Source organism: Sorex araneus, chromosome X (genome assembly GCF_027595985.1).
Source record: "Sorex araneus isolate mSorAra2 chromosome X, mSorAra2.pri, whole genome shotgun sequence".
Lineage (NCBI taxonomy): Eukaryota > Metazoa > Chordata > Mammalia > Eulipotyphla > Soricidae > Sorex > Sorex araneus.
The window spans coordinates 230,038,614-230,064,652 of NC_073313.1; the positions used below are offsets into that span (position 1 = coordinate 230,038,614).

General features: G+C 42.6%; 1 pseudogene; it reads left to right on the forward strand.

The window, feature by feature from the left end:
- Positions 1 to 24,672: 24,672 nt before the first annotated feature.
- LOC129400077 (cytosolic iron-sulfur assembly component 2A-like) lies at positions 24,673 to 25,237 on the forward strand (annotated as a pseudogene).
- The last annotated feature ends 802 nt before the right edge of the window (positions 25,238 to 26,039 follow it).

A 26,039-nucleotide genomic window follows, 5' to 3' on the forward strand; every position in this document is an offset into this window, starting at 1 on the left:
AGTTGGCTGTGGCCCAAAAACAAACAAAAGAAAGTTCTAGATCATTTGTTTTGAGCTTTTTTTTTTTTTAATTAGAAAACTCTTGGGAAAACAAATCAAAGGAAACAACAGAGGTTGAGAAAGTAAGATTTATCTTTAATTGCCAAGGAACATAAAGAAGAGAAAAGGACATGTAAGAAACACCTGAAAGGTGAAACCATTGAGAACATCAAACTATTAAAAGAAGAAACCCTTGGGCTGGAGCAATAGTACAGGGGCTAGGGCATTTGCCTTGCACGCAGTTGGTCCCGGTTCTATTTCCAGCATCCCATATGGTCCCCAGCACAGCCAGGAGTAATTTCTGAATGCATGAGCCAGGAGTGACCCCTGTGCATCACTGGGTGTGACCCAAAAAGAAAAAAAAAAAAAAACCTTGACGGGGCTTTTGACATACAATAGTCCCTCTGCTTCCTCGACACTGTACAGTCAGAGGCACTTTGCGCAAGAAAAACTAACACAAAGAGAGCCCCTCTCCCTTCTCTACAGCCAATCTTCTCAAAAATGTCTTTTCTGGGAGGTATACTGGGATCATTGGTGGTGGAGAATGGACACTGGTAGAGGGATGGGTACTCGATCATTGTATGACTAAAACATAAGCACAAAGGTTTGTATGTCTGTAGCTGTACCTCACAGTGATTCATATAAAAATTTTAAAAATAAAATAAAATGTCTTTTTCCCCACCTCTGCCTTTTCTTTCCATTTCATAGCCTCCTTAGCCTTCGCCATGTCCCCCGAGAGTCTCTCCAAAAACACAACTGCTTGGATCAGCTCTGCTCTGGTACTTCCTGGTGTCACTCTGTCTCTGGCCCAAAGTGCAATCTTCTGTCTTTGACCCACCAGATTTCTCCCGATCTCCAGACCATGTAACAACCCATCTCTTGGAAATCTCATAATCACCTCAGCATATACAAAATCTGATTTATTCTGTTTCAATCAAGTCTAACTGATTCTGTTTCCATCAACTCTCTTAAACTTACAACTCAGGAGCCTGTGTCTCAGTCCCAGACAGTCCCAGCCATCCCCCACCTAACTCCCTCTCTTCCCACCCCCGGCATGCCGATCCCCAGCACCGAAGCCATTTTCTCTTCCAGCACAGCACTGTTTACAATAGCCAAAATCTGGAAAAAAACAGAGTGCCCAAAAACAGATGACTGGTTAAAGAAACTTTGGTACATCTACACAATGGAATACTATGCAGCTGTTAGAAAAGATGAAGTCATGAAATTTGCATATAAGTGGATCAACATGGAAAGTATCATGTAAATGAAATGAGTCAAAAAGAGAGAGACAGACATAGAAAGATCACACTCATCTGTGGAATATAAAATAACAGAGTGAGAGACTAACATCCAAGAGTAGTAGCAATAAGGACCAGGTCTGCTCCACAGCTTGGAAATTGGCCTCACATGCTGGGGGAAATGGCAGCTCAGATATAGAAAGGAACACCAAGTAGAGGATGTTGGGAGGACCCATTCAGGTTGGAAGATGTGAACTGAAAGTAGACTATAGACCGAACATGAAGGCCACTCAATACCTCTATTGCACACTACAACACCCAAAAGGAGAGAGAACAGAAGGGAATACCCTGCCACAGAGGCAGGGTGGGGTGGTGGGGGATGGGGTGGGGGTGGTGAGAGGGATACTGGGATCATAGGTAGAGATGAATGGGCACTGGTGGAGGGATGGGTAAAAGATCACTATATGATGAAATGCAAACACAAAAGTTCATAAGTTTGTAATTGTACATCACAGTGATTCTCTAATAAAAAATTTAAAAAAAGAACAACAAGTTCCCTTAGGACTCCAAATACTGAAAAAAAAAAAAACAACCCTATGACTCATTCTTGTCCCAGAATTTCATTTCATGCCTATTCAGGGTTTATTTACCATGTTAGAACAGCCCAACTGGATTCCCTAAACCCATTCTCCACCCCACAGACACTGCAAGCTTGTCTCATCCGGTTATTGCCTTCCATGGCTTTCCATTGCTGTCAGGTATGTACAAACACCTTAACACACTTGGTTCCATTCTCCCCAACCTCCGTCCTTCTTCCAGGGAAGCCACATCACTCAGTCCCAGAAGATGCCATTCACAGCCCATCTGTGTGAAAGACTACTGCCAAGATAAACATTTTTTATATACCTTTTGGCCATCTGCATGTCTTCTTTGAGGAAATTTCTATTCATCTTGTGCCCGAATTTTTTTTATAGGTTTGTTTTTTTGTTTTTTCTTGTAAAGTCCAATTCTACTAGTGCTTTATATACCTTGGAAAGTAACCCTATATCAGATGAGTGTTGAGCAAATATTTTGCTCCACTCTGAAGGATGTCTTTTTATTCTGGTCCTCATTTCTTTGGCTGTGCAGAAGCTTCTTAATTTGATGTATTTTGATTTGTTTATTCTTGCTTTCGTTTGCTTGGTGAATGGCATTGAAGATTCCTCTCACTTCAATGACACGGAGTGTTATACCTATGTCTTTCCCCATATAATTTATGGATTTGAGTTTGATATCAAGGTTTTTAATCCATTTTGATTTTATTTTGTACATGGATTTAGAAAGGAGTCTGAATTCTTTTCTTCTCTTTGATTTAGACAGTTGCAATTTTCCCAACACTATTTGTTGCTCTGCTTTTCACTTTTGCTCCTTTTTCAAAGATTGGCTGTCCGTATACCCATGGACCTGTTTCTGGCCTCTCTATTCTATTCTACTGGTCTGAGAGTTTATTCTTATTTGAATACTACTGTTTGTGTTACTATAGCTTTGTAATGAAGTTTGAAGTTGCGAAAAGAGAAGCCCCTTATCGTCTTTTTACCAAGGATTGTTTGATTATCCAGGAGATGGGGGCTTATTTCTCCATATAAATTTCAACAGTTTGTTCTTTTTTAAAATGTCATGTGTCCCTTTGGACCCTGCTGCGGAGCGAGCATGATGGAAGAGCCCAAGGAAGCGCCCTTGGACTCCAAGCAGCCCACTGAACTAATTCCGGCACGGGATCGGAGAACCCACGGCGGGCTGAGACAGTGGAAACCGGGAATCCCCCAATTCTTTTAACCTCTCTCTCTCAACCCCTTCCTCCCGAGCACAGCGCAGGGTCCGCGGCTTTCTGAGCGCAAAATGGAGACGCCGAGCCTCTCTCTAGGTTTCTCCATCTTATGAGCACCATAAAGGGTAAAAGTTTGTAGTGATGTTATTTCTGGTTGTACTTTCCCTGGACTTTATACAGAAACCCAAAACCGAAAAACCCCAGCGGCCGCGCGACCTAATGTCATCTTAGCATCAGCAATATGTAATGGTTCCTTTTTAATGGGTCGGACTTTTGTGGGAGATCCTAACAAGAATAGTAAGTCTTTTGCTGAAATATTGAAGGCAATCAAAGTGGTAGCCATCTCTCTAGACTGAACTAAGCTATATCCCCACGCCGGCTGAGAAGAAATTTTCTTCTTTCTCGGGAAGAAACGCGGCGTGGCGTCAACCATAGTGTGATGTCCATTAAGCAAACAGACCTGGTGGTGTGGGAATGGGATATAAGGGGGGAAATTATGTACATGGAACAGTGGGACGCTAGTGGAATCTCGAGCCGGAGCCGATACCAGCGCAAGACCTTTGGTTCCAGAAACTGCTTGCAGACACTCTACTAGACTATCAACTAAGCCAGAGCCCCACACCTGCTGATGACGGGAAATAACCATCCTTTTCGGTTTTTTTTCCCTTTGTCAGGTAGCGTGGCGATTACTAAACAGGCATGAACTCGGTGGCGTGGGGCAAGGGGGAAAAAGAAAAGTTATGTAACAAACAGCGGGACTTAATATCTCTATATTCTTAGCAATGGAGAACTATCAAATGCCTCCTTGGCAATAGGACTGTCTTTTTCTTTTTGGGGGGAAACCCCAACAACGGTAGTGAGTTGTGTGTTGAAACATGGAATGTAATCGAGATAAAGCGTAAACGAAGTGAAACTTATCACTTACTAGGGTGGGGACTGGGGAGGTGGGAGGGGGCAGCAGGTATACTGGGGGGGTTGGTGATGGAAGATGGGCACTGGTGAAGGGAAGGGTGTTTGAGTATTGTATAACTGACATAATCCTGAGAACTATGTAATCCTCCACATGGTGATTCAATAAAATTAAAAAATAATAATAAAATAAAAAATAAAAAAATAAATAAAAATAAAATAAAATAAAATGTGTGTTTTTATAGGGACAGTACTGAATTTGTATAATGCTTTGGGCAAGATTTTCATTTTGACCACATTAGTCCTTCCTATCCCTGATGTGTTTCCATTTCTTCTCCCCTTTTAGGAGTGATTTATAGCTTTCTTTGTGTAATTGTTTCACTTCTTTTATTAAACTGATTCCCAGGTACTTGATTTTCTGAGACACAACTATGAATGGGATTCTTTTTTAATATCCCTCTTTCTCATTAGTTGCATATAGAGTAGACATGGATTTCTATGTGTTGATTTTGTATCCTGCACTTTACTGTACATGTCTATTGTTTTTAGGAGCTCTTTTGTAGAATATTTAGTTTCTAATTATAGCAACATGTTATATGAAAATAGTGAGAGCTTGACTTGTTTTCTAATATATATGCCTTTAATATCTCTTTCTTGCCTAAATTCTATGATAAGAACTTTCAATACTATATTGAATACTAGTGGTATCACACCAGTGAGACTGTCACATTTGACAAAAAACAAAAACAATCAATGTGAAAGAAAAGAAACCTTCATTCACTCCTGGTGGGAAAGTTGACTAGGATAGCTATTTTGGAAAACAATATGACACTTCTCCAAAGTCTAGGAATTGAACTTTCATATGATCCAACAATTCCACTTCTTGTCATCTACCCCAAAGGCCCAAAAACTCTATTCAGAAAAGACAATGACACTTCTATGTTTCATTGCAACACTATTCACAGTGCTAGAAATCTGGAAATAAGCCAAGCATTCAAGAACAGATGACCAGATAAAGAAACTATGATATATTTGCACAATGGAATACTGCTCTACGCTAAGAAAAGATGAAATCATTCAATTTGCTGCTACATGGATGGATCTGGAGAGTATCATACTTAGTGACATTAGTCAGAAGGAGGGGGGCAGACACAGATTGATCTCTCTCATATGGAGGATATAAGGGAACAAAGTAGGGTATAACAAATGCTCAAAGGCAACAGAAATTGAGAGTTGGTTCAGTGGGAAGCTTATCACAAAGGAGGAAGTTTGGGTTGTTGGGATGGAGGAGGGACACTAGGACAATGGTGGAGGGAAATGGATTGGGAGTAGTGGGGAAGGGAGTGCTGATAGAATGGCATATGCATAAAACCCTATCATTAACAGTATTCTAAACCATAGTGACTAAAAACTTTTTTTTTTTTTGCTTTTTGGGTCACACCCAGAGATGCTTAGGGGTTACTTTTGGCTTTGCACTTAGGAATTACTCCTGGCGGTGCTTGGGGGATCATATGGGATGCCGTGGATTGAACCCGGGTTGGCCGCGTGCAAGGTTCACGCCCTACCCACTGTGCTATCGCTCTGGCACCCTAAAAACTTTTTTTTAATTAAAAATAAAGAAAGAATAGAAAGACAAGTGCCAGGGTAGAGCAGTACAGAACCCCAAACTCAACATGTCAGTTCTGCCTCAATCACAGGGCAAAAAGCATCAGCCTGGCAGCAACATATTTTCTCCCTGTGCCTTTATTTCATACTATTAACCCAGTGAGTCTTTCTGTTCTCAGTTTAAGTAGCACTTACCTAGGAGACTCTCCCTTACATGCTCACCTCTCAAGTTTGGATTAGGAGCTTGCCTAAGATTTGTATTTGAGGGTCTCTGGTTAACTTCCACAATTATACTTATTCCTCAATCTTAGAATTGCCTGTTGACTTTCCTGACTCCTCTTTGAGGCTAGGTGTTCTGGTCATATTTTTCTCTCTAGTTCATTGTATAGTGTCTGGCACAGTGTAGATGCAAAGTAAAACTATATGGTGGGGGAGGGGGGCATGGAACACACACTGGTAATGCTCAGGGTTTACTTCTGGCCCTGCACACAGAAATCACTGCTAATGGGCTTTTGGGACCATGTGAGGTGCTCAAGATAAAACCTGAGTTGGCCATATGGAAGACGATTAATTACCTTATACACTGTTCTATCATTCCCGTGCCTAAAGTAAAAAAAAGTACTTGAGGGGGAAACCCCTAAGCTATGCTCAGAGAGCCTTGGGGTTGCTCCCAGGGATATTTCTCACCCCCTAGATTGTGTCTATTTTCAAAAACTCAGGGGAAAGCCCTGACAAAGTCTATCTGTGATTTCATTGGATACTGGAAAACTGGTTAAGGACATGGAGAGATAAAGATATTGTTGGGCTTTCCCATTCAATATGCAGAACGCAAAACTACAAGCCAGTGGTGAGACAATCCAATGGAAAATGGCTTCTATTTTTGAAGAAAAGAATTAAGATTTAGTTTATGATACCTTTGTTAACGGTTAGATGCAACGTGAACAAGGAAATCAAGAACGAAGAAAAGAATATCAAAATACTTTAGCATGTTTTTACATTTATTTGTCCTTTAAATAATTGTCAGTACATGCCCAATAGTGAAAAATATGATGACAAGTATTTTTCCCACCAAAGGGTTCACTGATAGATCTGTGGGAGCCATGATACAAACTTATAACAGCTCTTAATGCCATGAAAAAAGTTTTGCCATATTTCACTACATAATCATCACAGATTTTTATGCCAAATTTTTTTGCAAAAAAAGTGAAGGGCAATCATTATTATGTAATGCTGTGTGTGCTGATACAACTTTAAAGTCATGTTATTAAACTTTATTTCATGCAATATTAAAATTCACATAACACAGGTGAATGAATAAACATTAAAACTAAATCATCTGAGCCAAAGAGCTAGTACAGAGAATAGGGTGCTTACCATAAATGCACGTGACCTGAGTTCCATCCCTGACAACCAACATGGTCCCCTGAATCCGCCAAGAATGATCCATGAGCTCAGAGCCAGAATTAAACCCTGAGTACTGCTGGATGTGGAAAAAAAAAACCTAAATAATCCAAATCAACATACATCATTTCTTTGTGAGAGTTAAACAAAAATTTCTCCAGTTTGAAGTAAAAAAGCTATCACATTAGCTATTGATCTGTGCATTAAAGTTGAAATATTCCACTCGAGAAAATTACTACAATATTGGAAGTACGACCCATTTTGGCACCCAGAGACTTATAGAAATGCATCTAGACTGTGAGCTGAGCTATGACTGCAAGCCGCCCGGGGAGGGGGAAGGAGTCTCTCTCCCAACGCTTTCTTTCTACGGGGATGATAGCGGTGACAGGAGCAGCAGCGCCCACGTGGCGTCCGCCATCTTCTAAGACTCACAATCCAGAGGTACTCGCTTGTCGTGATGTGGTGCACAAGAGATCATGGGATGGGGGTGTTACCAGCACGCCCTTGGCCCAGATGAGATCCGGAGTAGCCACGCATGACACGGCCGGCCCTTCTGCTCCTTAAAGACTTCAATCCAGGAAGTCTACTAACCCATTTTGGCACCCAGAGACTTATAGAAATGCATCTAGACTGTGAGCTGACCTAAAACAACAGAAATCCAAAACCGCGCGGCCACGATAGCTCCTATAATCTTCATTCTCAGCAATGGAAAACAAACTATCAAATGAAGCCTCTTCAGCAGGTTTGATTGTTGGGGGAAAATTCTAAATAATAATAATCAGTTCTCTGTTGAAATATTGAATGTATCCAAATTATAGAGAGAATAAAGTGAAGATCATTGGCCACTCAGGTGCGAAGAGGGGGGTGGGGCAGGAGGGGGTATATTGGGGTTTTTGGTGGGGGAACTGGTGCACTGGTGAAGGGGTGAGGGTTTGATCATTATATGATGGAGGCTTAAACCTGAAAGCTTTGTAACTTTTGTCATGGTGATTCAATAAAATAAAATTTAAAAAGAAATTGGAAGTACGAACTTTAAAAAAATTGAAATTTCTGGTTCTGCAGCTATGGGAAGGCTGGCCCCCACACAATTCAGATGAGACATGTTTCCTTCATCACTCTGCCACAGCACTCCATCTTCAGATCCAGTGAGTGCATCCTAAATCCCCATCTTCTTGAAACTTTGAGGACAGCTTTATGTAGCTGAAGGTTCCAAGTCTTTGGGAGCAGTAAGGTGTGAGGGGCCTCCTAAGCAGGACTCAGAGAGCCCTGGAAGGACCTGTAGGCAGTTCTCAGCCAACAAGGCCACATGACCAGTAGTTCAATGGAAGGGCTCAAGGACGCTGAGGAGCCTGTGCAGGTCAGGCCCTTTGTGCCAGTGATTATCTGGGCCACACCTATGGTGCCTAAGGGTCTCCAGCATTCACCTAATGGCATTGAGGGGGCTTTGTGGTGCCAGAAAGCAAATCAAGGTCAGTGGCATGCAAGGCATGTGCCTTAATTCCTATATAGCCACCTTAATCTCTTCAGCTCCTCCTTGTCCCCCACAATTCTTAATTACCCATGTACATAACAATTCCAAAGACAGGCACTTATAATTTCCAACAAGACTCCATTGGTGGTCACTGCTCCTCATGCTCATAATAGAAACAGTAAAAGTTGCCTTTAAAGAGCTTATTTATAAGGCTGGAGTGATAGTACAACAGTCAGGGCATTTGTCTTGCACAACAGGAGACCTGGGTTCAATTCTCAGCATTCCATATGATTCCCCAAGCACCACCAAGAGTAATTCCTGAGTGCAACACCAGAAATAACCCCTGTCCATCGCCAGTTGTAACCCAAAAAGCCCAAATTTTAAAAAAGAGTTTATTTATGCATACATCAGTGATTGTAAGATAGATGGTAGATCAATAGGAATGACTATTGTGCTCCATTTCTGCTTTTTTGGCCACACCCAGCAGTGCTCAGGGCTTTCTCCTGGCTCTGTATTCAGGAATCACTCCTGAGGGGTGCTTGAGGGACCATAAGGGGTGCTGGGGGTTAAATCCCACTTGGTTACCTGCAAGGCAGGTGTCCTAGCTGTTGTACTATCTCTTCAGCCCTGTTGTGTCTTATTTTTATGGAGAAATTGCTTCACAATGTTCAAGATGTGACCTTGGAAACTAAAAGGAGCAGAGTGAATGTTTTCCAAATATCACTGGCATATGAGCTGTGTAATTTGGGCAGCATTTCCCCCCTGAGCCTGTGGCTCATTATGGATTGAGTGACATGCTCTTAGCACTGAGTGAGCCAAACCATGCACACAAGTCAGCTTTGGAAATACGTGGTCAATGAGCTTGTGCAGAGAATTCTAGGTTCAAGGCTTGCACAGGTGAGGCGACAAACCCATGTCTATGTGTCCCCAGTGAATACATTATTGCTCTTCCTAACTATAAAGTATTGTGACAATAGAATTATATCATGCAACATGTATGCAATGAGAGGTTATAAACCAATATGGGGGCTGAAAAAACAGGGTGCAATGATTATGAGGTGATATAAGGAACTCTTGTAAAGAAGCTCTTTGAATGTTGCAATCAGGGTTAACCCCTAATTCCTCAAGCCCAAGTAACCTAATTGTATATTAACTTTATTATTTAATCCCTCGCTCCCCTCCCCCCCACACACATATATTCCTCTTACTGTCCTCTTACTGTCATTGTTGCAATGAGGGAAGGGGTGGTCACACTCTTGGTTGTGGTGCTCACCAGAGGCAGGCAGGTCACATGCTGTTGTTGCCATACCAGGGATCACAAATGGCAGTACTCAATGCCAGGAGATTGTGTCAGCATATGGACACACTTGCAAGGACCCAAGTTTGATCCCCAAATACTTCTGCACACTTGGCCTGGAACACTGCCCTGGGAGGGGTCCCAAAAAAGTCTCCAGAGCTCTTAGCCTATAAAATCTGATATGTACTAAATGACATTGCTTCCTTATCAGGCTACATGGTGCCGATGTCATTCTGTGTTCCATGCAAAAATGTGTCTATCCTACCTCTTAGCAGAGGATGAAGATTCTATCTTCCTACTTCCCTTCCCTCCTCATCCTCTCCACCCCTAGCCCCCTGCCACTCTCTTTCCTTTTGGTTTGGTTTTGGGTTTTGTGATCACACGTACTAACTGTGCTCAGGGTTTACTCCTGGCTTTGTGCCAGGGATTACTCTTGGAAGGACTCAGGGGACTATATATGTGGTGTCAGGGTTGCAAGACAAGCACCTTAACCCCCATGCTATCTCTTTGACCCTCTGCTTCTTCTTATCTCTGGCTCTAGGAAGCTACTTGCAGAATTTCCTGCAGTAGAATGTGAATTTATTTATATTTAAGCAATCTCAGCTCACAAAGAAAGAAGCATCCTCTAGGGTTCATTTTAATTTAAGAATTTTGTGTGATTGAATAGAATTGAGGTTTTATTGTCAAAGAAGAAAAGAAAATGGAAGTCTGAAAATAGGAAGAAAATGCAAATAAATTTTATTTGGTCTAGTGATTCCTTGTTCCCTAAATAATAGATAGTGATTAAAGAACCAAAAGAAGAGACATGGTCAATAGATGCTCAGTAGATTTAGAAAATTGAGATCTAAACTGGTTAAACTCAGCACTATTGGTGATTTAAAAGTAACTTCAAGGGGCTGGAGTGATAGCACAGCAGGTAGGGCATTTGTCTTGCACACGGCAGACCCAGGTTCAATTCCCAGCATCCCATATGGTCCCCCAAGCACCGCCAGGAGTAATTCCTGAGTGCATGAGCCAAGAGTAAACCCTATATATCACTGGGTGTGACCCAAAAAGCAAAAACATAATAAAATAAAATCAAAAAATAAAAGTAACTTCAAAACAACAAATAGAAAAGTATAAAATAACTTCCTTAGAGAGAGAGAAAGAAGATAAATGCCTACTATAGAGACAGGCTGGAGGCCTGGACGGGCATGGGGAGGGGTGGCGGGAGGGAAACTGAGGACTTTGGTGCTGAGAAATGAACACTGGTAGAAGGATCGGTGATGGAACATTGTATGACTGAAACCCCATCATGCTCAGCTTTGTAACTATATAGTCACAGTGATTAAATTTTAAAAAATAAAGAACTTCCTGGGCTAGACTGATAGCACAGGGGGTAGGGCATTTGCCTTGCGCATGGCTGACCCGGGTTCAATTCCTCTGCCCCTCTCAGAGAGCCCGGCAAGCCACGCCACCGAGAGTATCTCGCCCTCACGGCAGAGCCTGGCAAACTATCCGTGGCGTATTCAATATGCCAAAAACAGTAACAAGTCTCACAATGAAGATGTTACTGGTGCCCACTTGAGCAAATCGATGAGCAACGGGATGACAGTGATACAGTGCAAGAACTTTCTTAAATGTGGTTTGATGTTTACCAAAAATTGAAAACAAATGAATTACTTAATAGTAGAAAGCTAGACACATTTTATTTTAAATCAGGAACAAACTGAAAAGGCCAGATCATTGGCTCTACTCAACATTGGTCAAAAAAAAAAAAGCTAAGGGAAAAAAAAAAACAAAACTATACTTAATTATAGGTCATGATTTTTCACATATTAAATCACCTAAGAATATAAAAAAATTCATTAGAAATCACATTGGTAGATTTAAGTTACATATATGAAAATTTGGGGCTGGAGCGATAGCACAGTGGTAGGGCGTTCACCTTTCACGCGGCTGACCCATGTTCAATTCCTCTGCCCCTCTCGGAGAGCCTGGCAAGCTACCAAGAGTATCGCGCCCACACGGCAGATACTGGCAAGCTACCTGTGCGTATTGGATATGCCAAAAACAGTAACAATAAGTCTCAAAATAAGAGACATTGCTGGTGCCTGCTCGAACAAATCGATGAGCAACAGGATGACAGTGACAGTGATATGAGAACTTATAGTGTGGGGTTATGCATCGAGGGTTAGCAGCTTTTTCCTGTAAAAAGCTAAATAGGGACCAAAGAGGTAGTACAGAGGTTAAGGCACTTGCTTTAGATGTAACCAACCCCCAATTCAATCCTCAGCATAATCTATGGTCCCCTGATAATCATCAGAAAAGACCCCTGAGCATCAAGCAAGGAGTAGCCCTTGGGTACCACTAGGTAAAACCCAAGGACCCCTCCTCATGAAGGAAAATATGTCAAATAATAAAATATAATGGATTTTAAAGGTTATATGGTCTTTACCTTATTAACCAAATCTGCTAGTATACTGTAAAAGCAGTCACAGGCAACATGTACACAATAGCTACGGCTATGTTTTCTTTACAAAAGAAGTTGAGGGAGGGGGAGAAAGAAGAAGAAGAAGAAACCCAAGCAAGTGATTTACTGAGAAAGGTTTCAAAAAGCCTGGAGAGGAAGAATGCGGCAGGAGAAGAAGCCAAGCTGAGCTAGTTAGGTCCTACTTAAGATGACTGGTTATCTGGAAGACTGAAGTCCTATGAGGAGTTGCCAGTTAGCCTGACCCTGAGGGGTGCTGCTCTATGGGAGGGGGGTTTGGCAGGGTCTGGGGGTGTCCGTGTGACTACAGCAGGGAGCTGTACCTTTTGCTTCAGCTTGTCAGCTCACCGTCTGGGCTGCCTGAAAAATCCCCCGTGTACTTGGAGGCCTAGAAAAGGTCAGGCATTAAATTACTTTCGTATTCCTAGAGTAGTTCTCTGAAAAAGGACTACAAGTTTGGGCCAAAGAGAGAACTCAGAAGGCTGAACATATGCTTTGTAGCTTTGTATGTGGAAACCAGACCATACCCAGTGCCACATGATCCATTCTAGTGAGCCTGGAGTAGCCCCTGGTACCACTAGGTGTGGCCTAAGCCAGAGAGAGAGAGAGAGAGTTGCATGTATAAGTTTTGTTTTTTTTTGTTTTTTTTTTTTTTTTTGCTTTTTGGGTCACACCTGGCGATGCACAGGGGTTACTCCTGGCTCTGCACTCAGGAACCACCCCTGGCCGTGCTCAGGGGACCATATGGGATGCTGGGATTTGAACCCGGGTCGGCCGCGTGCAAGGCAAACGCCCTACCCGCTGTGCTATTGCTCCAGCCCCGCATGTATAAGTTATTAAAAATGAATTGGTGAGAACGCAGAACTGATAAAGGTTGCTGAAGGAACAAGGTAAAACGCCAAGAGAGTTTGTGAGAGCATATGTGACTAACTTTGCTCCTGACCCAGGTCATCAGCTTGTGTGATGTTGCGTGGGCGTTGGAATAAGGTGTAGATTTGAATCCCAGCTCCAACAATTAGAGATTTGTTGCTGTACAGCACTTAGTTGCTCTGAGTCTCACGATTTGCACTGGCACAATTCAGTTGACTTATCTCAAATAAATCCAATTTAATTAGCTCTAAGGCACACAGACTGTCCAGTTTAAATCTTTGAAATCAGGAGGCTTTTTATAATCACTGTCAGCAAGACTGTACTCAGGGCCATCATGCACTTGGTCCTGGCTGCTCACATCATCGTCTTTTAAACTGAGTTAGACACACTGATGAGAGTTGAAATGTCTTAATTGCTATTCCAAATGTCTCCAGAATGATTACAGTGTGATTCAACATTGATATGAAACATTTCAACAGGAACAGCAGAGCAGAAAATGGAAATAACAGCAACAATGTGAATTTGTTATTAAAGTATTAGAGATGCAAATTTACTTATAGGAGGGATGGTCATATTTACATAAATTTTAGCACAACATTAACCAAGTCCGGCCTTTAGAGAACCTCAGAAAAGAAGATACTCACAAGTCAGTGAGTCGTCACGACATTTTGTTTCAGAGAAATGTGCAAATGAATCCTGGCAATCAAAAACAGAGAAAGTGCCAAATCCTTCAAAACAGAGCAAAGAAATTTCAAAGCAATAAGATGTTGGTGTACTGATTCATAACAGCATAGTGTCATAGTTTTAGTTGGCAGGATTTTTCTTTCTTCCTGATCCAAAAATAAATAAATAAAGGAAGGTGAGCTTTAGTTAATGATGTCTTATATTTGATGACATTCCCCAAAATTACACATATCACAATCCCATTTGGCTGTTCCTGGAAACTGATAGTGTTGAGCAGATGAGAAAAGGGGTTTCTCTTTGGTACAATTACACAATGGAGTACTACACAGCTGTTAGGAGAGATGAAGTCATGAAATGTGCTTATAAATGGATAGACATGGAGAGTATTATGCTAAGTGAAATGAGTCAGAAAGAGAGGGACAGACATAGAACGACTGCACTCATTTGTGGAGTATAGAATAACATCACATGAGGCTGACACCCAAGGACAGTAGAGACAAGGGCCAGAAGGATTGTCCCATAGCTGGAAGCCTGCTTCATGAGCGGAGGGGAGAAGGCAGATAGATGGAATAGAGAAGGGATCACTAAGAAAATGATGGCTGGAGGAATCAGTTGGGATGGGAGATGTGTGCCAAAAGTAGATAATGGACCAAACATGATGACCTCTCAGTGTCTGTGTTGCAATCCATAATGCCCAAAAGTAGAGAGAGAGTATGGGGAATACTGTCTGCCATAGAGACAGGGGGAGGGTGGGAAAGGGGGTGTATGCCTGGGATATTGGTGGTGGGGAATGTGCACTGGTGGAGAGATGGGTGTTTGATCATTGTGAGATTGTAACCCAACACAAAAGCTTGTAACTATCTCACAGTGATTCAATAAAATTAAAAAAAAAAAGAAAAAAGAAATCCCCACGGGGAAAAAAAAGAGAGAGAGAAAAGGGATTTCCAGGAAGGAGAGATACAGGGACCAGGATACAGCTTCGTGGTAGAGCACTTCCTTTACATGTATCATGTATGTATGACACCCTTGGTTCCATTCCTCACCCAAGAAAAGAAGAAAAAGGGGAGGAGAGAATAAAAGGAGGGAAATAAAGGAGGGGTGTGGAGGGGGTGGGGAAGATGTGATATCAATAGACCAGATCTGAAGCACCAGGCTCTGGGTGGCGGCAAAGATGCCACCTGGAATCAACTTACGACCGATGTGATGAGAAACCTTGAATGTATAAAACAGGATGACGAGATATGGCAAAGAACAAAGCTGTGACTTCACCCAGCTACTTCAGCTCTGGGTTATGAATCCATATGGGGGACAAAGAAATTCGTTTTAATTTGTTTTGAAATATATTTTTATGAGTTATTATTAGTAAATGTTTGATCTCATGATGTTGCCTCATGGTGCTCAGGTGTTACTCCTGGTTTGGGGCTAGGGAATTGCTCCCCAGCAGTGCTTGAGAGATCATGCAGAACTGGAGCTCAAACCTGGGCTTCTTGCATATGATGAATGGTTTCTGTCTGTTCAACTCTCTTTCAGACCCAAGGTTTGGTTTTCAGACCTGTTTACATACCTAGGGTTGCTTAAAAATTCCTTAGGTCTAGAGATATTACAGAGTGTAGAGTGTTTGCCTTGCATGCAGCTGACTCGAGATTGTCCCCCAGCATCCAACTATGGTTCCCCAAGCATGACCAGGAATAATTACTGAGAGCAGAGTCAGGAATAAGCCCTGAGCACCTACCTCTGTGTGTGCCTACCCTTTAAAAAAATCACTATATCACTGTCATTCTGTTATTCATTGATTTGCTCAAGCAGGCGCCAGTAACATCTCCATTCATCCTAGCCCTGAGATTTTAGCAGCCTCTCTTTACTCATCCTTCCCAAGGGTGCTTCACTGGAGGCTCTTTCTGTGTCAGGGGAATGAGACCCAGCATTGTTACTGTTTTGGGCATATCGAATATGCCACAGGGAGCTTGCCAGGCTCTGCTGTGTGGGCAGGATACTCTCAGTAGCTTGCCAGGCTCTCTGAGAGGGAGAATAGACAATAAGATGTCGATTCCGGGAGCTTTGTTTTATAATCTCTGGATCTTGGCCGTTGATGGGATTGCACGGTGTCATGGGCAGTTTGTGGGTGTGACTGCCTAACTACTGGAAAAAAAGGGGGATCTGGGTGGAAGAGGACCAGTCCCGATCTGAGCAGGCTTGGAGATCTCAGCTCTGGGTCCCACACATCTGGGTTCCTCTGCCAGTTCTTTCATGCGTGAGGCTCCTCCGAGCAAGTGGAGAGTGGTCTTGAGCATGGCTGTGGCTGGGTTATGAAGGTCTTTGGCTGCCGGGGCTCTGCTCCAGACAGGGAGGGAAACTCAACCTACCCCTCTCTGAGGGGCCCCGGTGAAGACAGCCAGGCACAGGGGCAAGAGACTCTAAAAATATAAAATAACTATATTTCTAAAAGATTCCTTGGGTGAAAGGAATTGTGAGTTAGATCATTCAAAAGGCTAAGTACATACTGTGCATACAGGAGACTGGGTTCAACCCCCAGTACCTGGTCCCCTGAGCACCATGAACACAGAGCCGGGAGTATTGCCTGAGAATTCTTGGGTATGTCCCCTCCTCAAAATTATTTTTAATAATCCCTACACACACTTCCAAAAAGGTAGACCCTAGAAAGGTTACTGAAGGCTCCTACTAAACCTTCTAAACCAAGAGTGACCCCTCTGTGATATCCAAGGGGACTGGGGAGTCCCATTAAGTGTGGATATAATTTAATATTAAACTTTTCACTGTACGGTTAAGAAGATAGCACCAAGGCTGGAGTGCATGCTGGCTCTCAGGAGACTTGGTTTCAATCCCCAGAAATGCATGGTCCCCCCAACACCTCTGGAAGGGCCACAAAGAGGAAAACAAAATAAGATACTTTTTAAGGCATGCAGTCACATTGGATTTTACCATGTGAATATCTACCCTTCATTTTATTCCACTCCTTTCCCTACAAACTTGAAAATCCAGGCTGTAGAGTCTAACAGGAGCCTAAATCCCTGCTGAATGGATGACCTTAAGCAGCCTCTAACTTCTCCCAGTCTCAACTTTTCAATCATATAATGGAGAAAACATGTGATCTTATCAGTTTCTTAGAATTAAATGAGATAAGTTGAACATAATGCTTAAGCATGGGGCCCAGCACATATTAAGTTCCTGTGAACTGGAGCTATTAGTAGAGTTGCTTCTCCCACACAAAAGAACCAGGTAATTTTTCCACTCATTACCAGATGACTCACTTTAACCAGGCCATGCTAAATAAGTGCATTTTAGGGTGTGATTGCTGATAACTATTAAAATATGACCACCATGAAGACATCTGGTTTCAATGAAAATTTTAGTCCCAGTGTTCTCTGAATTGGTGGAGGGTTACCTTTACGTACCCCCTCTTTGTTTTGACAATTGAAAGCTGTGCACCAAATTCACCATTTCTATATGAGTTGAAAATGTTCTTTTTTAGCAAATAAAAACAAATAGATCCGATGACACCATGGGAGAGAGCTGACAAGTCAACTTTCCATTAGTGCACATGTCACAGTCCACTAACCATGCTAAAGCTCTTAAGACATTTCCCACAGGCCTTTGGAATCTCAGTGAACAACACACAGCAAAGATTTTATGGAAAATACCATTACTAACACCCATACTAATGGGTGAGCTGAACACTGTGCCTTTAAAATATACCTCCTTGTCCTATTATATTTTGGTTTTATGGTTTTGTTTTTTGGTTTGGGGGACACACCATCTGTGCCCAGGGCCTAGTCTAGGCTCCACACTCTGAGACCAATTCTGGCAGAGCTCCAGGGACCATATAGGTGCTGAGGATTGAATCTGGGTCAGATATGAGCAGGGCAAGCTTTCATCCTCTGTACTACCTATGCAGTTTTTCCTTGTCCTATTAGAGAGCTTATTTTGTACTATTTTTCACTCTTACACATACTATTTTCGTGAACATGTTTGTAATTTCATCTTTATGTCTTTGTCTAGTTAAGTCCTTAGAAATTCTTAGAAGCAGATTTTCTAGAATAAAGAGTATAAAATTTTTTTAATTGAGTATATATTTCCCTCTAGAAATATATGTTCTCTCCTACTCCCACCAACACATAAGTCTTGCCCAGATTGGTAGAGTCACCAGGAGCAACCCCCAAGCACTGAGCCAGGCCCCTGAGCAGTACTAGGATGCCCTCCCCCCAAAAAATTTTTAACAAGTGTCAAAATTATATAACTTTCTCTTTCAACATATTGTAACTGGTTGTATAAGGTGAAAAATCTGTTTAATTTTGTTGCACTAGACTACAGAGTTCAAAGAACAGAAGTACATGCCTGGCATATACGTATGAAGCAATGGGAGCTCAATCCCTGGCACTATATCCTAGGCACCACATAGTTCTGGTGGTTTCCCCAAAGGTGTGGTCCTATCCCCAAAAAAAACCTATAAAATAATATATATTACATATGAAGAAATTATTTCTGGGAACGTAGCTCAGCACTAGAACATTGGCCTTACATGTGGAGGACCTATATTTAATCCTTAGCACTATACACACACAGTCTATCATCAGAATTTCACCAAATTGATGTAATTGATGCACTCAGGAGTAATTCCTGAGCGCAAAGCCAGGAGTAACTCCTGTGCATCGTCAGGTGTGACCTCAGAAAGAAAGAAAGAAAGAAAGAAAGAAAGAAAGAAAGAAAGAAAGAAAGAAAGAAAGAAAGAAAGAAAGAAAGAAAGAAAGAAAGAAAGAAGAAGGAAGGAAGGAAGGAAGGAAGGAAGGAAGGAAGGAAGGAAGGAAGGAAGGAAGGAAGGAAGGAAGGAAGGAAGAAAGAAAGAAAGAAAGAAAGAAAGAAAGAAAGAAAGAAAGAAAGAAAGAAAGAAAGAAAGAAAGAAAGAAAGAAAGAAAGAAAGAAAGAAAGAAAGCCTTCCGTGTATTATTTTGAGTGCATTAATCCCATGTATAAATTCTGTGCATTGTTCTGTTAGAGCTGCCATAGCAAATACCCCATATCAAATGACTTATACAACAGAAACGTATTTCTCACCACTCTGGAGGCCAGAAAGATATCCTTCCTTGGCTTACAGAAGATTTTCTTCGTGGAATGCAACTCCATGGTCATCTGGCTGGCTATGGAAACTCTTCTTACAAGGACACCAGCCATATTGAATCAGGGTCTCCCTGGTGGTCTGATTTTACTTTTCTTGCCTATCTCTGAAGCATCATATTTTGAAGCTAGGGTTTCAAAAGTTGCCGGAGGCATGTTTTTGTCTGTAGTACCCTCCTTGCTGATACAGATTCTTTCATACTTCTTAAAATCTAAAGGTCTAATCAACAAAAAAAATTTACTCAGGCAGCTAGCCCACACTGCACCTCCCACCGTTAACCCTCAGATACAGGTTTCCAGTGGTTAAAGGAAATCTCTTTGAAACTCCGGTACTACACTCATTTCTCATGCAGATATTGTGAAGGTTTGAAAGGGCCTTGAACCACGCCTGGCTTATGGTAAAAATTTCTTAAGCACTGTTTCCTCTCTTCTCAGTCTTTACGTTCTTGAACTAATTTTGGCATCTACTGTTGACAATGCCTCTCAGTCTTGCTGAGTGGTTCTCAGTTCTCCCTGAGCATTAGAATAACCTGGTGGCAGGCTACAATAACTGAACATCCCAGTACCCTGATTATATCCTCAAAGATGCTAATTTGTCTGTAGTCGGGCCCAGCTGCTAGCAGTTTTTGTGCTTAAAAAAAAAAAAAAAAGGTTTATCGTGTGGCTGCTAGTGTGGCCACTCGACCTCATATCTCTTCATTCCCAGCAATGGAAAACAAATTACCAAATGCTTCCTTTTCAGCAGGTCTGACTTTAGGGGGGAGAAACTCCAAACAATAATAGTGAGTTTTTTGTTGAAATATTGAATGTAATCAAAGTAAAGTGAAATTTATCAGTTACACAGATGGGGTGGGGGGCTGGGAAGGTGGGGGGGTTTGGGGGGAGGTATACTGTGATTCTTGGTGGTGGAATATGTGCACTGGTGAAAGGATGGGTGTTCAAACATTGTATAACTGAGACTTAAACCTGAAAGCTTTGTAACTTTCCACATGGTGATTCAATAAAAGAATAAATTAAAAAAAAAAAAAAGTTTAGGGGCCATAGCCAGTGATGCTCAGGGCTAATCCTGGCTCTGTGTTCCAGGGTTGCTCCCAGAGATGCAGAGGGACCTTGTGGTCCCAGGGAAACAAAGAAGTCTCCTGCACACAAATCATGCTTTCCCATGCTCAGTCTGTTGAGCCATCTTTGTAGCCTGACTGGAAGTTTTTTGGGTCCTTTTTTTCTGTTTTGTTTTGATACTGGGTCACACCCAATAATGCTGAAGAGTTACTCCTGGCTCCATACTCAGGAATTATTCCTGGAGGTGCTGGGAGGAGTCAGATGGGATTCAGGGGATCAAACCGGGATCCACTGTATGCAAGGCAAACACCCTAACAACTGTAGTATCTCTCTGGCCCCCTACTGGGAATTTTTTTTTTGCTTTTTTTTTTGGGGGGAGAGGGGGTCTCACCCAGCGATTATCAGGGATTACTTCTGGCTCTGCACTCAGGAGTTACTCCTGGAAGTGCTTGTGGGACCATATGGGATGCCGGTGAGCAAACCCAGGTCGGCTGCGTTCAAGGCAAATGCCCTACCTACTGTACTATCATTCCGGACCTCCTACTGAGAAATTTTTTTAACGAAATATTCAGAAACAATTGAGAAGTACTGTATTAGCTACATATTAAGTATTTTCACTTAATTCATCACTTCCTTTGGAAAAAAAAATGTCATTTGCTGGGGCTGTGTGTGGGGGGGAGGATTTGAAAACCCAGCAGTGCTCAGGGCTTGCTCTTGCTCTGTGGTCGGAGATCACTCCTGACAGTGGTCAGGGGACCATATGAGACACCAAGGATCAAATCTGGGTCAACCACAAACAAGGCAAGTGCCTTTAACTCGTGTGCTATGTCTCTGGCCTGTGCAACAATATAAGTCTCAAGAGAAATGTTTCTTCAACTCCTTTTTTTTTTTTTACTTTAGGTCATCTTTTTTCTTCTTCTAGAATTATTACACTGCTCCAGATATGAACTTTTTCCATATATTTATGGGTTATCCTTTGTAATTTTAATCTCTGGCTTTAATCTTTGAATTTACCTTGTAAATGGTTGGTTTTACTTTTGAGGGTTCAGAATTGCTACTTACTGTCTTTCTGAAGTGAACTTTTTTTGTGAAATAGTTTTTAATTATGACTTGTTAAATTTTAAAGAATTCTCTTATTCTCAGGCAGATTTTTCCACAACAATCTTCTGATTTTTTTTCCTTCAAGTATGCTCTCAAAGACCCAGAGGAGTAGTGCAGGGGCTTGGAGAGCCCACCTTGTAGAATATGAACATGGGTTCAAATCTCTCGTGTCTGACATGCCCCAATCACAACCCTTTCACTACGAGCTTGTCTCTAGGGACAGCTCAGAATCTGCTGTTTAGGCTTTCTTGTCAGTGCTGGGAACTACCAAGGCTATCTCCAGTTCTGCTCAAGAGACCTATCAAAGAGATAGGTCCAGGGTTCCGAAGAGATAGTACAGCAGGTAAGACACAATCTTGCAGGTGGTTGACAAAGGTGTGTACCTCAACACCTTACATGGTTCCTGAGCATTGCCAGGTAGAATCCATGCATGGTCCCCAGAAAAGTAAAGAAGAGAAGAGGGGAGGGGAGGGGAGGGGAGGGGAGGGGAGGGGAGGGGAGAGAAAGGCATCCACGCATGCCAGTTTGTGCTCCAGCTCTTTGAGCCGTCTCCCCAGGTATCAAGCTCTTAACTGATGACAGCATAGAATTATAGTATGAGCAACTCTTATTTCTGTTATACAACCCTTGAGTACTTGACAGAAAGAGGCATAGCAGCATGCACCCACTCCCCAGCTTTGTCCTCAATAAGGAGTGGGTAAGGCTGTGGAAAGAAACGAAACACGCAAAACCCTTTTCTGGAAGACACAAGATTGAAAGCACAAAGAGCAGCAATGTGAGGCCAGAGTGATAGCACAGTAGTAAGACATTTGCCTTGCACGTGGCTGATGTGACATAGGTTCTCTCCCTGGAATCCCACCCACATGGTCCCCTGAACATCACAGGAGTAATTCCTGCGTGCAGAGCCAGGAGTAACCCCTGAGCATTGCTGGGTGTGGTCCAAAAAACAATAAATAGAATATAACATGATTTATTTAGCATTCCTGTGGAAATATTTTAACCTATAGGAGAAATTTCATCTATTCTAAATACTGAAAAAATAACTATAAATTATGGAAACTTCTTTTCAAAAAGTGAATACTTTTGTTCCTTCAATATACAAACTTAAAAATCAGTCCCATCAGTGTTGGCTGACAGAGGCCCCTAGAACTTTGTTTCCATGGTAAATGCACAGTATTAAATGGCTGGGTTTGGGAGGGAAGTGTGGGGGTTCCCAGCCATTCCTTCTTTTGTCTACCATCTTCCCCACTTCACTCCAGTCTCATCTTTTGTGCAACTTGATCTTCCCTAAAACATAATGATGAACACCAGCACGCCCAGAGTGGCCACTGCAGGAACCCAACAGTATCCCATCCTCAGGCTCTTGCACTAAACCATCAGCCCAATTGACTAAGAATCCTGGGTGGGGCTCTGGATCTCCTGAGCACCGCTTGCAAGGCCCCCCTCCAAATAAATAAAAGTTTGAATCATGAATAAGGGCCTGGTGATGACTCAGCAGGGTCAGCACTAGCCTTGCAAGTGAGAAATCATTCCCTGGTGCTGCACATAATTACAATCCCCAGCAACTCTGCTGTCGAGGAGCCCCAGCGCCCCCACCGAGTGCGCCATCTCCAGTGAACAGCCAGAACGGAAGTGCGTGATCCCTGGCACCAAAACTAAAAATAATTTTTCAAGATGTATGAGCACCTGGGCCAAGAAGGGTAATTGCCACCAAGCATGTGCCTGAGAACCACAGCGACCCCTGGCGAACACTACAACCAGCATGGGCCAGAGTGACAGTATGGGGTAGGGCGCTTGTCTTGCACTCTGACGGCCCCAGTTCAATCTCTGACACACTGTATGGTCTTGCAAACACAGCCAGGAGTTACTCCTGAGCACAGAGCCAGGAGCAGGTCTTGAGCACAGCCAGGTGTGGCCCCAAGGACCCCACCAAAACATACACACAAACACACACACACACACGCACACACACATACACACACAGAGAATAGAGTAACACAAATAATCAACTATCACTTATTATCTTCTTGATTGCTTTGAGGTAGTTTATGCAATGTTATGAAATGATAATTATTAACAACTTATAAATGTTATAAAGGAAAAATTCATCCCACCCCATGAACGAGAGGAAGGGAATAAAGAAGGTGAGGTGAAGGAGGTCAGGAAAACACTGGCTGAGAAGGTGACATTTGACCTGACCCCGGAAAAGGGAGGAGAAGGCCCCACAAATAGCGAAGTCTAGAGGTTCCCAGGCCAAAAGACAGGCCAGGGCAGAGGCCTGAGATGGAAACAGGATTAGCTCATTTGAGAAACTGAAGAAGATGAGTGCAGCGACTGCCAGAGCGAGAGGGGGGAGCTGCTAAGTCACACGGGCCCGGAAAGCTATTGAAGGACCGTGGGATTAGTAGTGTGATCGGAAGCCACTAGCAGACCAATAATAGGAGCATGGCTTGGTCTAATTTTTCTTTGAAGGACCACTTTGGCAGCTGAGTAGTGGAGACTGGAGATGCCATTTGAGATGAGAAAATACATGATTTTTATTCCTTTCTGCCTTTTGTTTATCTTTTATAACTCACCTAAGCACCTGCTTCGTGTTTTAAAAGATTTCAGCACCGGGGGCTGGAGCGATAGCACAGCGGGTAGGGCGTTTGCCTTGCACGCGGCTGACCCGGGTTCAAATCCCAGCATCCCATATCCCTGAGCACCGCCAGGAGTAATTCCTGAGTGCAGAGCCAGGAGTAACCCCTGTGCATCGCCAGGTGTGACCCAAAAAGAAAAAAAAAAAAAAGATTTCAGCACCAATGAAATGGATGAGATTAGTCAAGTGTCCAAAGAAAGATGCATAGGTTTTAGAATAGTTGCTTTAGGTTGTTGTCAAGTCCACCCATCCATGACGTATGGAAAGCTTAGGTTGAAAATCACTTCCAGCTGCTCATGAAGGTATAGGTTCCAGGAAACTAATGTAGTGCAGGGCATGTCAGAACCCTGGAGGCAAACAGCTCGGCTTAGCCTTAACAATGCTTCTTTTTATTTTAATTTATTTATTTCTTGCTGTGACTTTGGGGATCGAACTCAGCTCTCATGCATGTAGGGCATGTGCCACACCATGCCCATTGAGCCACATCATGGCCCAACAGCGCTCCTATTAAAAAGAAATGGCAATGGTCATCTTCAAAAAAAAAAAAACTACAAAAACTATAAGGCCATCAAGGAAGGCAAAGAAGAAATAAGAAGATACTAAATATCTCTGCATTTCGGGGCTGGAGTGATAGCACAGCGGGTAGGGCATTTGCCTTGCACGCGGCAGACCCAGATTCGATTCCCAGCATCCCATATGGTCCCCTGAGCACGGCCAGGGGTAATTCCTGAATGCAGAGCCAAGAGTGACCCCTGAGCATCACTGGGTGTGACCCAAAAAGCTAAATAAATAAATAAATAAATAAATAAATAAATAAATAAATAAATAAATATATCTGCATTTTAAATATGCTTCATGTGCAGCTAACAGTAAAAATTAGACTTGCGAGGAAGTGGACGGCGCGGCGCGGCCGCCGTGCCAGGGACAGTCGCCAGGGATGGCGGAGCGGGAGGATGGAGCGGGTGTCCAGGCTGCTCTCCTGGACGCTTGAGCCAAGTCCTGCGGCTCTCGGGTCTCTCTGAGCGGAGAGCGGCCCGGCAGCCCCAGACCATGGAAAAGAAAGCACTCGAGGTTTACGATTTGATCCGTACTATCCGAGACCCGGAGAAGCCCAATACTCTAGAAGACCTGGAAGTGGTGACGGAGAGCTGCGTGGAGGTTCAGGAGATGAATGAAGATTATTATTATTATTATTATTATTATTATTATTATTGCTTTTTGGGTCACACCCGGCGATGCACAGGGTTAACTCCTGGCTCTGCACTCAGGAATTACTCCTGGCGGTGCTCAGGGGACCATATGGGATGCTGGGATTCGAACCCTGGTTGGCCCCGTGCAAGGCAAACGCCTTACCCACTATGCTATCGCTCCAGCCCCTGAAGATTATTATAAGGTTATTATAAGGTTCACTCCAACAGTACCTCATTGCTCTTTGGCGACTCTTATTGGACTGTGCCTGAGAGTAAAACTTCAGCGTTGGTTACCATTTAAACATAAGTTGGAAATCTACATTTCTGAAGGCACCCACTCCACGGAGGAAGACATCAACAAGCAGATCAATGACAAAGAACGAGTGGCAGCTGCAATGGAGAACCCGAACTTAAGGGAAATCGTGGAATAATGTGTCCTCAAGCCTAACTAAGGGATGTTCCAAGAGCCACAGAACTGCTGTTTGTAACATGTAAAAGACTCGTGTTTAATACATAGATGGTTTGTACCTCAGAGCATTTTTTAGATTATTTCCAAACAAGAATTAATTCAAAGTATTTCCTACTTTGTTTCATGTATAACATTCTCAGGATTTGTAACACTTAAATGATCAGAGAAAAAAATTATATTTTGTAGTTATTATGTGTAAGATGAGTTGCTATTTTTCTTATACAATTACTTTTCATATTAACTATTTACCATACCTAATTGTATTCAATTTAAATCATTGCTCTGTAAAATAAAGCAGAGTTGATTCTTAAAAAAAAATTAGACTTGCAAAAATATTACACTAGAACTCCATTTTATGAAAGACACTGGTAATGATTATCCAAATTCCATGACTATCCTCTTCCTTCAACCATGTCTGTAGAACTGTCGATTATTCAGAGACCAGGGTGAGAGTACAGTGAGTACTTGCTTTGCATGAAGCTGACCTGGGTTCGAACCCCAGCACCCCACAGGGTTCTCTGAGCCTTGCCAGGAGTGAACTCTAAGCACCACCAGGTGTGCCTCTCTACCACTGTGTAAAACACAAAAATAAAAAGAAAAGGGCGCGCAGGAGGTGAGGCAGGTGAAGGAAGGAAGAAGGCCAAACTGGTTGCTCGATCGG